Here is a 10,882-nt window from a genome sequence, read left to right on the forward strand (position 1 = left end):
AATCGGTGGTTTAGCCATGTGCTCTTTTAGTTTTTTTAATGCCTCCTCACCTTCTTCAGACCATTTAAATTTTTGACATTTCTTTAAGATGTTGAAAAAGAGATGCAGTTGTCGGTTCATCGGGAAATGAATCAGCTTAAGGCAGCAACCTTTCCGGTCAAGCTTTCCACATCTTTGTGCTTCTTGGGGGAAGGCATGCTTAGTAAAGCTTGAATTTTTTCGGGGTTTGCCTCTATTCCCCTTTGGCTGACGATGAATCCTAAAAATTTCCCTGACTTAACCTCGAAAGTACACTTCTTTGGGTTAAGTTTCATTCCATACCTCCGGACCACTTCGAAGCATTTTGCGAGGTCGTCCGCATGGCTCATGCATGCTTTGGACTTGACTAGCATATCGTTCACATAATCTTCCATATTTCTTCCTAGGAGGCCTTTGAACATCCGGTTCACCATTCTCTGATATGTTGCACCAGCATTTTTTAATTCGAAAGGCATAACCAGGTAGCAGTATCCTGAAGCTAGTGCACTCTTGATCTGCAACGTGCATTTTAATCTGGTTGTAGCCGAAGTTGGCGTCCATGAAGGATAATAGCTTGAACCCAGAGGTGGCATCCACCATTTGGTCAATCCGGGGCAAAGGGAAGCAGTCTTTTGGACAAGCCTTGTTGAGATCGGTAAAGTCTATACATACCCACCATGTCCCATTTGGCTTTGGCACCAGTACCGGATTGGCCAGCCATTCCGGGTAGTACACATCTCGAATCAGGCCATTGGTTAGCAGCTTGTCTACTTCTTTTTCAAGGAGTCTGCTTTTACTGGGTCAAGGGGACGCCGCTTCTACTGTACTGGCGGCATATCTGGATTAACGTTTAGGACATGGGTAATCACATGTGGGCTTATGCCGGTCATGTCTCCTTGGCACCACGAGAAAACATCTGCGGTCGCCCTTAATGCTTCAATAATTTTGTCTCTCTCCTCCGGCTCTAGGCTTTTTCCTAGGCGGAGGATCTTGGTAGGGTCGAGGTCGCACACTTGTACTTCTTCGACGTCCTCCATAGGTTCTACGATTTTTTCGGTTCCCACACGAGGATCCAACTCGTCCTCTTCTGCCAATCCTGGCTCAATACCCTCACGGACCATCAACACCGGCAAATGTGTTGTAACATTATACCACTGCCTGGCCTTTCCCTGGTTTCCCCTTACAGTTCCTACTCCGGCCTCTTGAGTGGGGAATTTCAGGCACAAGTGTCGAATGGATGTGATTGTGCCAAAATCAACCAAGGTCGGTCGGCCAAGGATTGCGTTGTATGCAGTTGGGCAATCTACCACCACAAAGGTGGAGTACTTAAAAGTACTCTGAGGAGTATCTGGGCATAGGGTGACTGCCAGTCTCACTTTTCCCATTGGGATAAGCGTTGTCCCATTGAATCCTGTGAGTTGGGAGCCGCTGGGAGACAAATCCCTTTCCGTGAGGCCTATGGCTGTGAAGGCTTCTTTGAACAATAAATTCACAGAACCCCCATTATTCACCAATATTCTTGCCACAATTTTATTGGCAATGGGAGTCTCTATGACCAGGGGGTCATGATACGCACCAGTTTCGCATCTTCTTCCGTGAAAGTAATGGGCTGATCCATGAGTCGGGGCCTTTGTGCTAGAAGCTGGGTGACTTCCCACACTTCATCATGCTTTATGGCCCCAGCATAGCGCTTCAATTCTTTTCTGGTGGTTCCCCTAATATGGGGCCCACCAAAGATCATGGCTACTCTCCCATTAGGTCTCGGTGGGAGCCCAGGGACCTATTGAGGGATTGCTCCCCCAGAAGGTACAACGGGTGCACCCCCTAGTGCCCCTTGAGGCAACGGGCCTCCTACCGGAACCAGGTTGAGATGGGGTAGTCGGTTATTAATCCACTCATACAAATGGCCCAACCGGATCAAGTTTTCGATCTCGTCCTTCAAATTTTTGCATTCATTGGTACTGTGACCAATATCATTGTGATATTCGCATCTCTTGTTGGGATCCCTTCGCAAACTGTCCCTGTACAGCGGAGGAGACTTCCAGTAGTGTGTGTTTTGCCTTGTGGTGAAATACACTCGCTCCTGCGTGTCCGTGAGCTCCGTGTATTGTGTATATTGAGAGGTGTACCCCCTTCATTGTCGCTTGTCCTCCGCCCGGTTGCTACCCTTTGATGACCTCTTGCTCCGGGAGCTTTGGGGAGGCCTTGTCAGGCTTGCGGTAGGAGCGAAGTGAGATGGGACTTGACCACTAATCCCGGAGGGGTTGCTTATGGGATTCCTAAAATGTGATGATGCGGGAGCCAAGGCTAAGCTCTGATTATATCCTTGTGTAGAGGAGAATCGTATGCCGCTCATTTGAGGAGTGGTCGGGGGTATGGCTCCCGATAGCTGAGCTCCGGGTAAATATCCTGATACTTCGGTTGGATAGTATCCCCCGTAGGCCACTATTTGAGCTTCTTCCAAGTTAATGTATTTTTCAACCCTCTTCTGGAAATCTTGGAGATTGGCCGCTCCCTCATGTTGTAATTCGTTCCAGAATGGGGTCCGCGTACAGATCCCAGCTTGAAGCAGTGCAAGTTGTTGTCCGTCATCCACTTTCTTGGTCTTTGAAGCCTCCTCTTTGAACCTTTTTATAAAGTTCTTCAAGGTTTCTGCGGGTAGTTGCTTTATGTTAGTCAAGTCGTTGACTTTGAGATTAATCTTTCTCGCTGCGACAAACTGTCTCCGGAAGCTGACTTGCAACTTGTTCCAGCAGTCCACTGATCCTGGTTCCAATCTTTTGAACCATTCCTTAGCGAAATCGCTTAATGTTAGCAGAAAGCATAGACATTTGGCATCATTGCTGACCCTCATAACCGTCATTACTCGGTTGAAACGAGATAAATGATTGCTGGGGTCCGAGTCTCTGGTATACGCTGCTATCTCAGGCATCTTAAAATTCTTGGGGAGCCCTGCCTCCAATATGTGTTGGGCGCATGGCTCTCGGTCCTCGCAATCGGAATCTGAGTCGTCCCCTTTTTGCCTCCGAAAGACCCGAGCAATGTCCTTGTGCAGTATTAAATATTTAGAATTAACTCATTCATAATTTAAAATACAATAATAAAATTCATGTAATTTAAAAAATTATGGACACCAAATATTGTTCAAATAATCCTCCTCTGTCAAGGAATCTCAGTGTAATCAGAGTGAATAAAGTTGTAGAAATTTTGTCTTGTATAAGTATAAACAATAATTTTTGTTACGTAGGTAACTTTAATTTTCTTTAAAATGAAAAAGAAAAAAAAAATAGTATATATAAATGTACATTATGCTTATATTATAAACCACTAGAGCATAATCTACCATTGATCACAACGTCTTTTAAGTTAAAGTCACTGGTAACAGTGAAATGAACACAGCCTACCAGAATATTCAAACGATCATAGTTTTGGTGTAGCCAATCAGCAAATCATTTGTCCAATTAGCATGGTCCAACCATGAGCTACTTTACATATATAATTACACTATGGAGCTTATATTACTATAAGATCTCTGGCTTTCTCAATAAAGCATTCTTAGCATATAAATATGTATCTAATGAGAATTTCCACATATCTATTAGATACAAAATTCATTAACCTTTTGAATTTTTGTTGTTACTCTGTGTCTAGTAAAAGTTAGCGCTCAATAAAATTATTCTAACATATTACTATTAGTGTCACTCTGTGCAGTGTAATGTTGAATCATTGATTGAAAGAAAAGAAAAAAAGACATCAATAAAAAGAAAGCTTGTAATTTGGAAGGTTGCTTCAAAAGAAAAACCATTAGTCTTACTCTGCTTCTCTGCTTCCTCAACTATTTCTTTAGCTTCAATAAATTATCTCTTTGAGACATTTTATCAAATAATTGTCTTGCAATTAAATTCAAGAATTTTCAAGTATATAACTAAATTGAAGAACTCCTCACAAGTACATCTACATTCAAACTATTAATGCAACTTTCTGATGTTCAATTTTAATTTAATAAACATTACATTGCTCAAACCATAAGCACAAACTAGGATTAATGAATTAACATAAATCAACTAAAAGCAAGAGAAGAATAAAAATTAAGAAATTGATCGAAACTGATAAACTATATATAAAAAGAAAAAAAGATGATAATTACTATCGTCGCATGTATGTACATGTCTGGCAACATTTCAAGCACACCTCTATGAAATTTCAAGCTTTAGAAATCGATTCAAAGCAAGAGATAAGGGAAACCATAGTACATAAATTAGAGCTTAGATAAAAATTTGACAAAATTAGAATATAAAAGCAGAGATACATCTATATCAATATTGTCATTATTGTTGGGTTTTATGCCCTAAATAAAACTCCATTTCAATGTAATCTTTATTCTTTAAATATCAATAAAGAAACAAAAGTATTTTTTATCACTTTGTGTGTCATTTGGTTCATGTTATCATTTACTTATTTATTTGATTTATAAATTCATCCAAACCCTTATCACATTCATGTTCTTGTTTATTGTGTCGTCAGCACAGTGGAAAATAATCAAGATTATGTGATTAAAGATATATTCCTAGATTTATCAGTACACAAGGTTTAACTGATATGACAATCTACAGCATAGTTTACTTGCACCTTGGATAAGTGCTATGTTCTTTTCAGGGCATTGGTTAAAGTAAAACTTGGGTTGGATGCATGGAGTATGCATCGGAAGGGACCGATATTGAACTTTGATTTAGATATATTAAACTTACTGTAATATCTATTCAATTCAATATCACCTAGTTGATCCTAGATTAAATGATCTTAATCCTGATATGGTTAGGTTCAATCTCAGGAGTATTACACATGTTCTTTGATTTGTTAGTTAAGCCTACTTTTGGGTCAGGGTGATACGTACATTTTGGGAACATGGTAGAGCAATTGAGTGGGAGCGCTAAACATAGATATGGAATCTATAGCTTCTATCTAGCAAATAGTAAGTGAAATGATGATTTCCTTCGAGATTGGCTAAACAGAGATAAATGGTTGAGTACTCATTTCAGTTCGCTAAAATATCATTTATACGGGGCTAAGTGTTTTAAGGATAAAATACATTAAAGAATGTAACGGTAATTTAATCCCTATACAATGTAAATCATCTATAGAGGATCATTGATCACTTGGGATTATAACAATGGATAATTGATAGCGTATCTATATGGTGGAACATATAGACCGTTCTATATAACTGAGAGTGCAATTCTGAGTTCTATGCGTGGATGCAACAAGGAATTAATAAGTCAGTGAATTTACTTGATCAGTTCTTGGTCTGCTTATTGGAAGCTCGGATATATAGGCCCATGGTCCCCATACTAGTTGAGACAATACTACTTGTAAGACTCAGTTAATTGATTTTGATTAATCAATTATAATTCTAAAATTAGACTATGTCTAGTTTGTGAATTTTCACTAAGCAAGGGCTAAATTGTGAAGAAATAGTTTCTAGGGTACATTTGTTAATTAAGAGACTTTGGTTAGTCTAATTAATAAATATATTAAATGAAATTGTTATTTAATAATTAATTTTAGTTATTAAATAATTGGAATTTGCATTTAAATGGTTAAATTAAAAAATTGGCATTTTTGAGAAAATGAGATGTAGAAATGATAAAACAGTGAAATTGCAAAAGTGGGACCCATTATCCTATACCTAGGCCGACCACTTATGTAGGTATTTATCATTTATTTTTTTATTATTTCTATGCCAAATAATTCTAACCTAACCCTAGGTGGTTGACTATAAATAGGTAGTGATGGCTCCAGGAAAAAGATGATGCATCTTAATTCCTTCAAAGAAAACTGAGTGCCTTCTACCTAAACCTAGCCGCCACTATCTCTTCCTATTCTTCACTACAAAAACCGAACCCTATAGTGATAGAGTGAGTGCCCACACACATCAAATGGTACCTCAATCATATTGTGAAAGATTGTGAAGAATCCAGATTCAAGATAAGGACATTTGGGCTCAGATCTTGGGGATACTATTCGACAGAAAGGATACAAGGGTTAGAGATCTGAGTGGAAGGAAACATTATATTCTGCTGCAATCACTGTAAGGTTTCTCATACTTTATATGTGTTTATTTAATATCGTTTTAGAAGTTCATATTTAGGATGTTAAACAACATACTTGTTAGTAATTATAAGATCCTGGTAAAATATTTCCAACAATTATTGCAATGACAAAATTGATAAAGACCAAATGATCAACGATACCTACAAATAACAAACATTAATCAAAATTCAGCAAAAAAAAAAAATCAAAGGTGTGATGATACTAAGAGTGAGGGTTAGAATTGGGGAAGAAGATAAGTAAACATTGCACAAATGAGATTGGGGAAGTACTTATCCATGTCGTGCAGAGCTTGAGATTGATTGTGATGAATAAAAACTGAAGAGTGCAATGAAAATCGATGAAAGCGATTGGAAGAGGAGAGAGAGATGAGATGATGGCTAACATCTCCTTTTCAACTTCTGTGTCATTAATTTTTATCTTAGAAGCAATCGTAGCCAGAAAGTCGGCATGACTTTTCTTGGACCGAGAGACATGGTCAACTCGTACTTCTTCAAACATTCCCATCAATCTCATTGCCTTCAACCAATAGAATAGGCTTTCGGACAATTCTCTTTTACTTTGAAACTTTCTTCAATCTAAGACACCACTAGAAATGAATCCCCCAGCCACTTCCAACATGGGGAGCTTTCGTATCCCTGCCAATATTGCAAGTTCGAGACCAATCAATAGTGCAAAATACTTGGCTACATTGTTTGTGCAATCGAATACCAACTTAAATGAAAATGAAACTACTTAGGTTGATGGGGCACCCCCAGAGGCATTAAAGAGTCGTTCTTTCATGGGAAACCCAATAAAAAAAAGGGAAAGGCCCTACTTATTCAGGGGTAGTCGAGGTGCCCATGGTAGGCGATGAATGGAGCAGTCGATCAAGGCAGGAGGGTGGTCTACGATCAGGCTTAGTCTTCTATCCTTGCTCTTCTTAGGTTGGTCGATAATTTCTAAACTATTGGGTAAACATAGATCCTAGAGAGCAAGTTTAAGCGGATCTCTAGAAGAAAGGAGTTTATGAGGTTTTTAGACTCAAGGCTTCTGTATCTGTTCTGGTTTATCAAAAGAAAAGGTTATTAGATATTTGTTCAAAACCCAGGTTTTCAAATATCTAGTCCTCGATGGATTGGACGGAAAAGAAGGTCAACGCGGACCTACTGATTGACCATAGATGCGAACTCCCACACCCTTAGCCAGTACCAACGACTAGTCTTCGGGCTACGAGGTATATAGGGCGAGAGCCCGCTAAGGTAACCCTTAAGCCTACCGTGTTGAGCCTCATGCATGTACTGAACCTAGACATAGCTTGCTAAGGAACCCAGCAGCCGACTCAGTACGGACTTTTTTCTGGGACTGCTTGATTCAGCATACAGCAGTGCAACATCAGACGTTAATCAGGAAGCATACAGCAGCAAGCACACATCTTTGCAGTCTTTCTAAACCTTAAACTATTAACCCGGTGTCAGCCTTTAGGCTTGCAAACCTAATCTTGAGTGTTGTTGAACCATAGGTTCGGCACAAGGGGAATCCTTCTTAGACTCGGTTCGCCGTCAGTTTGAAAACCGCAGGTGGGTGCGAACTACTAGAGGCCCGTCTAAGAGGTTAGTCAGAATAGAAGACCTAGAACACCTTGGTGAATCAAACCCAGAGATAGAGATCATGGCCAACAGCTCCAGTCACCGAGGCACCAGGACCCTATCTATGATGGGGACAATGAAGAGTCCACTGGCTCTAACCATCAGCTGAACCCTACAGCCCCGACAAATCAGCAACTAACTAACGAGGCAGTTAGTCGTCAACTAGATGAGATTGCCAGGATGTTAGCACAATTGACCTCGCAGGTAGCCATCAAAAATACCCTGGCTGCACCTGCTGCTTAAGGAACAAACCCTCCATCTACCACCCTGACTCAGGGGGCACAGATCCACAACCACAAAGCCAACCAAGAGTAGCTGATGCTAGACCTGTAGACCCAGTACCCACATCTCTATGTGCCCGCAGAACCTGATCACTACAAGGAAGAGATCCGAAGAGAGCCTCCTGCAGTACCGGCCGTGTACTTGGCTCCCACTCCCATGAATCAGATAGTGCCATACGTCCCACCACAGTCGTCCGATCCTCTGATGGAGAAGATCAGTCGCCTTGAATGGGCAGTTAATAAGTTGAGTGGGGACAGGTATGATGTTGCAGATCTTGAGAATCTCTCCCTATACCCCAAAGTCAGGCTTCTGTACGGTTTTAAGTGGCCAGAGATAGAGTTGTATAACGGAACCGGATGCATAACGAAATAGGAGAAAAAGAGGCTTACCTCGGAGGACGATCCAATTGCTATGCTCTTGAAGAGCCTGAACCCTGAGTATACCAATAGGTTGACTACATCACCCAACTTTTCATTCTTTAGTTTGTGCTGGCTGCCAGATAGAAGATGCATTGACAGCTAGGCGGTCGCTCCCCCTCTCTACGTCGTTGCTTTGCAACGGGTCCTCGAATAATGAGAAGAAAAAGTCTGACGGGACCTATCAGGCTAAAGCAGAGGTGAATACAATTGGAGCGACGTCGCTGAACCAAAGGCCAACCTATACAAGGGGCAGGCAGCACAACCATTTCAAAATAAAAACCCCAGTTTTATCAAAAAAATACTTAGGTTTGGAACCTCGACGGACTCCGCAGGCCCAAGCTTAGTACCCACATGCCCAATAGCAACAACTGGGTAAAGTGTCCTATCTGCAAGGTTAACAAGGGCCCCAACAGGGTTAGAGACAAGCCAGAAGACAAGACCGACCAATCCGTTACTGCTTCCGATGAGCAAGTTGATGGGAGGTCTGGTACAGGTACAGAAGGGGGTCTTTTGTAAGCCCTATACTATATAAAGGGCATTAGATCACTCTCTCAAGGGCTAAGTCATTCAACAAGCATTAAAAGGTCTTTACAAGTCCTCTCTCATGCTCCATGAAGCTTCTCACACTCGTGAAGTCTCTCTCTCTCAAACCTCATACTCTATTTATGCCTCTTAGACACTAAGTCATGTATCTTCTTAAGTTCTTCATAGAAACTCATGTTGGCCTTTGTGCCCCAAATAAAACTCTATTTCAATGTAATCTTTACCATTCAATTATCAATAAAAAAAAAAAAAACAGAAGTATTTTCATCACTTATTTAGTATGTCATTTGGTTCATGTGATCATTTATATGTTTATTTGATTTATAAATTTATCTAAATCCTTATCACATTGATGTTCTTGTTTATTGTGTCGTCAGTACAGTGGAAAGTAATCAAGATTATGTGATTAAATGTATTCCTAGATTTATCAGTACACAGGGTTTAACTGATATGATAATCTACAACATAGTTTCCTTGCACCTTAGATAAGTGTTATGTCCTTTCCAGGGCATTGGTCAAAGTAAAGCTTGGGTTGGATGCATGGAGTATGCATTGGAAAGGACCGATATTGAATTTGGATTAGATATGATAAATTTACCGTAATATGTATTCAATTCAATATCACCTAGTTGATCCTATATCAAATGATCTTAATCCTAACATGTTTAGGTTCGATCTCAAGAGTATTATTTAGTGGAGCGGTATGAAGAAGAATTTGGTAGAATTCGTATCGAGGTGCCTCACTTGTCACCAGATTAAGGTTGAACATCAGAGACCAGCAGGGTTGTTGCAGCCTTTAACCCTACCGGAATGGAAGTGGGAAGATATCACGATGGATTTCGTGGTCGGGTTACCTAGAACCATGGGTTTGTTTGATTCCATCTGGGTAGTGGTGGATCGATTCACGAAATCTGCTCATTTTCTGCCTGTTAGAACAACATTTACAGTGGATCAGTTGGCAGAATTGTATGTCAGAGAGATTGTAAGACTTCACGGGGTACCGAAGTCTATAGTTTCGGATAGGGATCCGAAGTTCACCTCCAAATTTTGGCAGAGTTTGCAACGAGCAATGGGTACAAAGCTGAAATTCAGTACAGCATTCCATCCTCAGACAGATGGACAGTCCGAAAGGACCATTCAGATATTGGAGGACATGTTACGAGCCTGTGTTATGGATTTTGAAGGCTCTTGGAATAAATATCTACCGTTGATAGAATTTTCTTACAACAACAGTTATCAGAGTACGATAGGGATGGCTCCCTATGAACTGTTATACGGTAGGAAGTGTAGATCTCCCATCCACTGGGATGAGACAGGGGAGAGAAAATACTTAGGTCCAGAGTCAGTGCAGCGGACCAATGAGGCAATAGAGAAGATAAAAGCTAGAATTCTTGCCTCACAGAGTAGAAAGAAAAGTTATGCAGATCCGAAACGCAGAGATGTTGAGTTCCAAGTAGAGGACCATGTGTTTTTACGGGTATCTCCAATGAAGGGGATCAAACGTTTCGGGAAAAGAGGCAAGTTATGCCCTAGATTTACAGGACCTTTCAAGATTCTCGAGAAGATAGGTCAAGTGGCATACCGGTTAGCATTGCCTCCAACTTTATCAGCAGTTCACAACGTATTCCATGTCTCGATGTTGAGAAAATATGTTTCAGATCCCTCTCATATACTCAGTTACGAGAGCCTAGAACTGCAGCCAGATATGTCTTACGAAGAACAGCCAGTGCAGATCCTGGATAGAAAGGATAAAGTCCTTCAGAATAAGACCATAGCATTGGTCAAAGTTCTCTGGAGAAACAGCAAGGTGGAGGAAGCCACCTGGGAGCTAGAGTCAGATATGAGAGCTCAATATCCAGAGTTATTCAGGTTAGATTTCGGGGA

Source organism: Cannabis sativa, chromosome 1 (assembly GCF_029168945.1).
Source record: "Cannabis sativa cultivar Pink pepper isolate KNU-18-1 chromosome 1, ASM2916894v1, whole genome shotgun sequence".
Classification (NCBI taxonomy): domain Eukaryota; kingdom Viridiplantae; phylum Streptophyta; class Magnoliopsida; order Rosales; family Cannabaceae; genus Cannabis; species Cannabis sativa.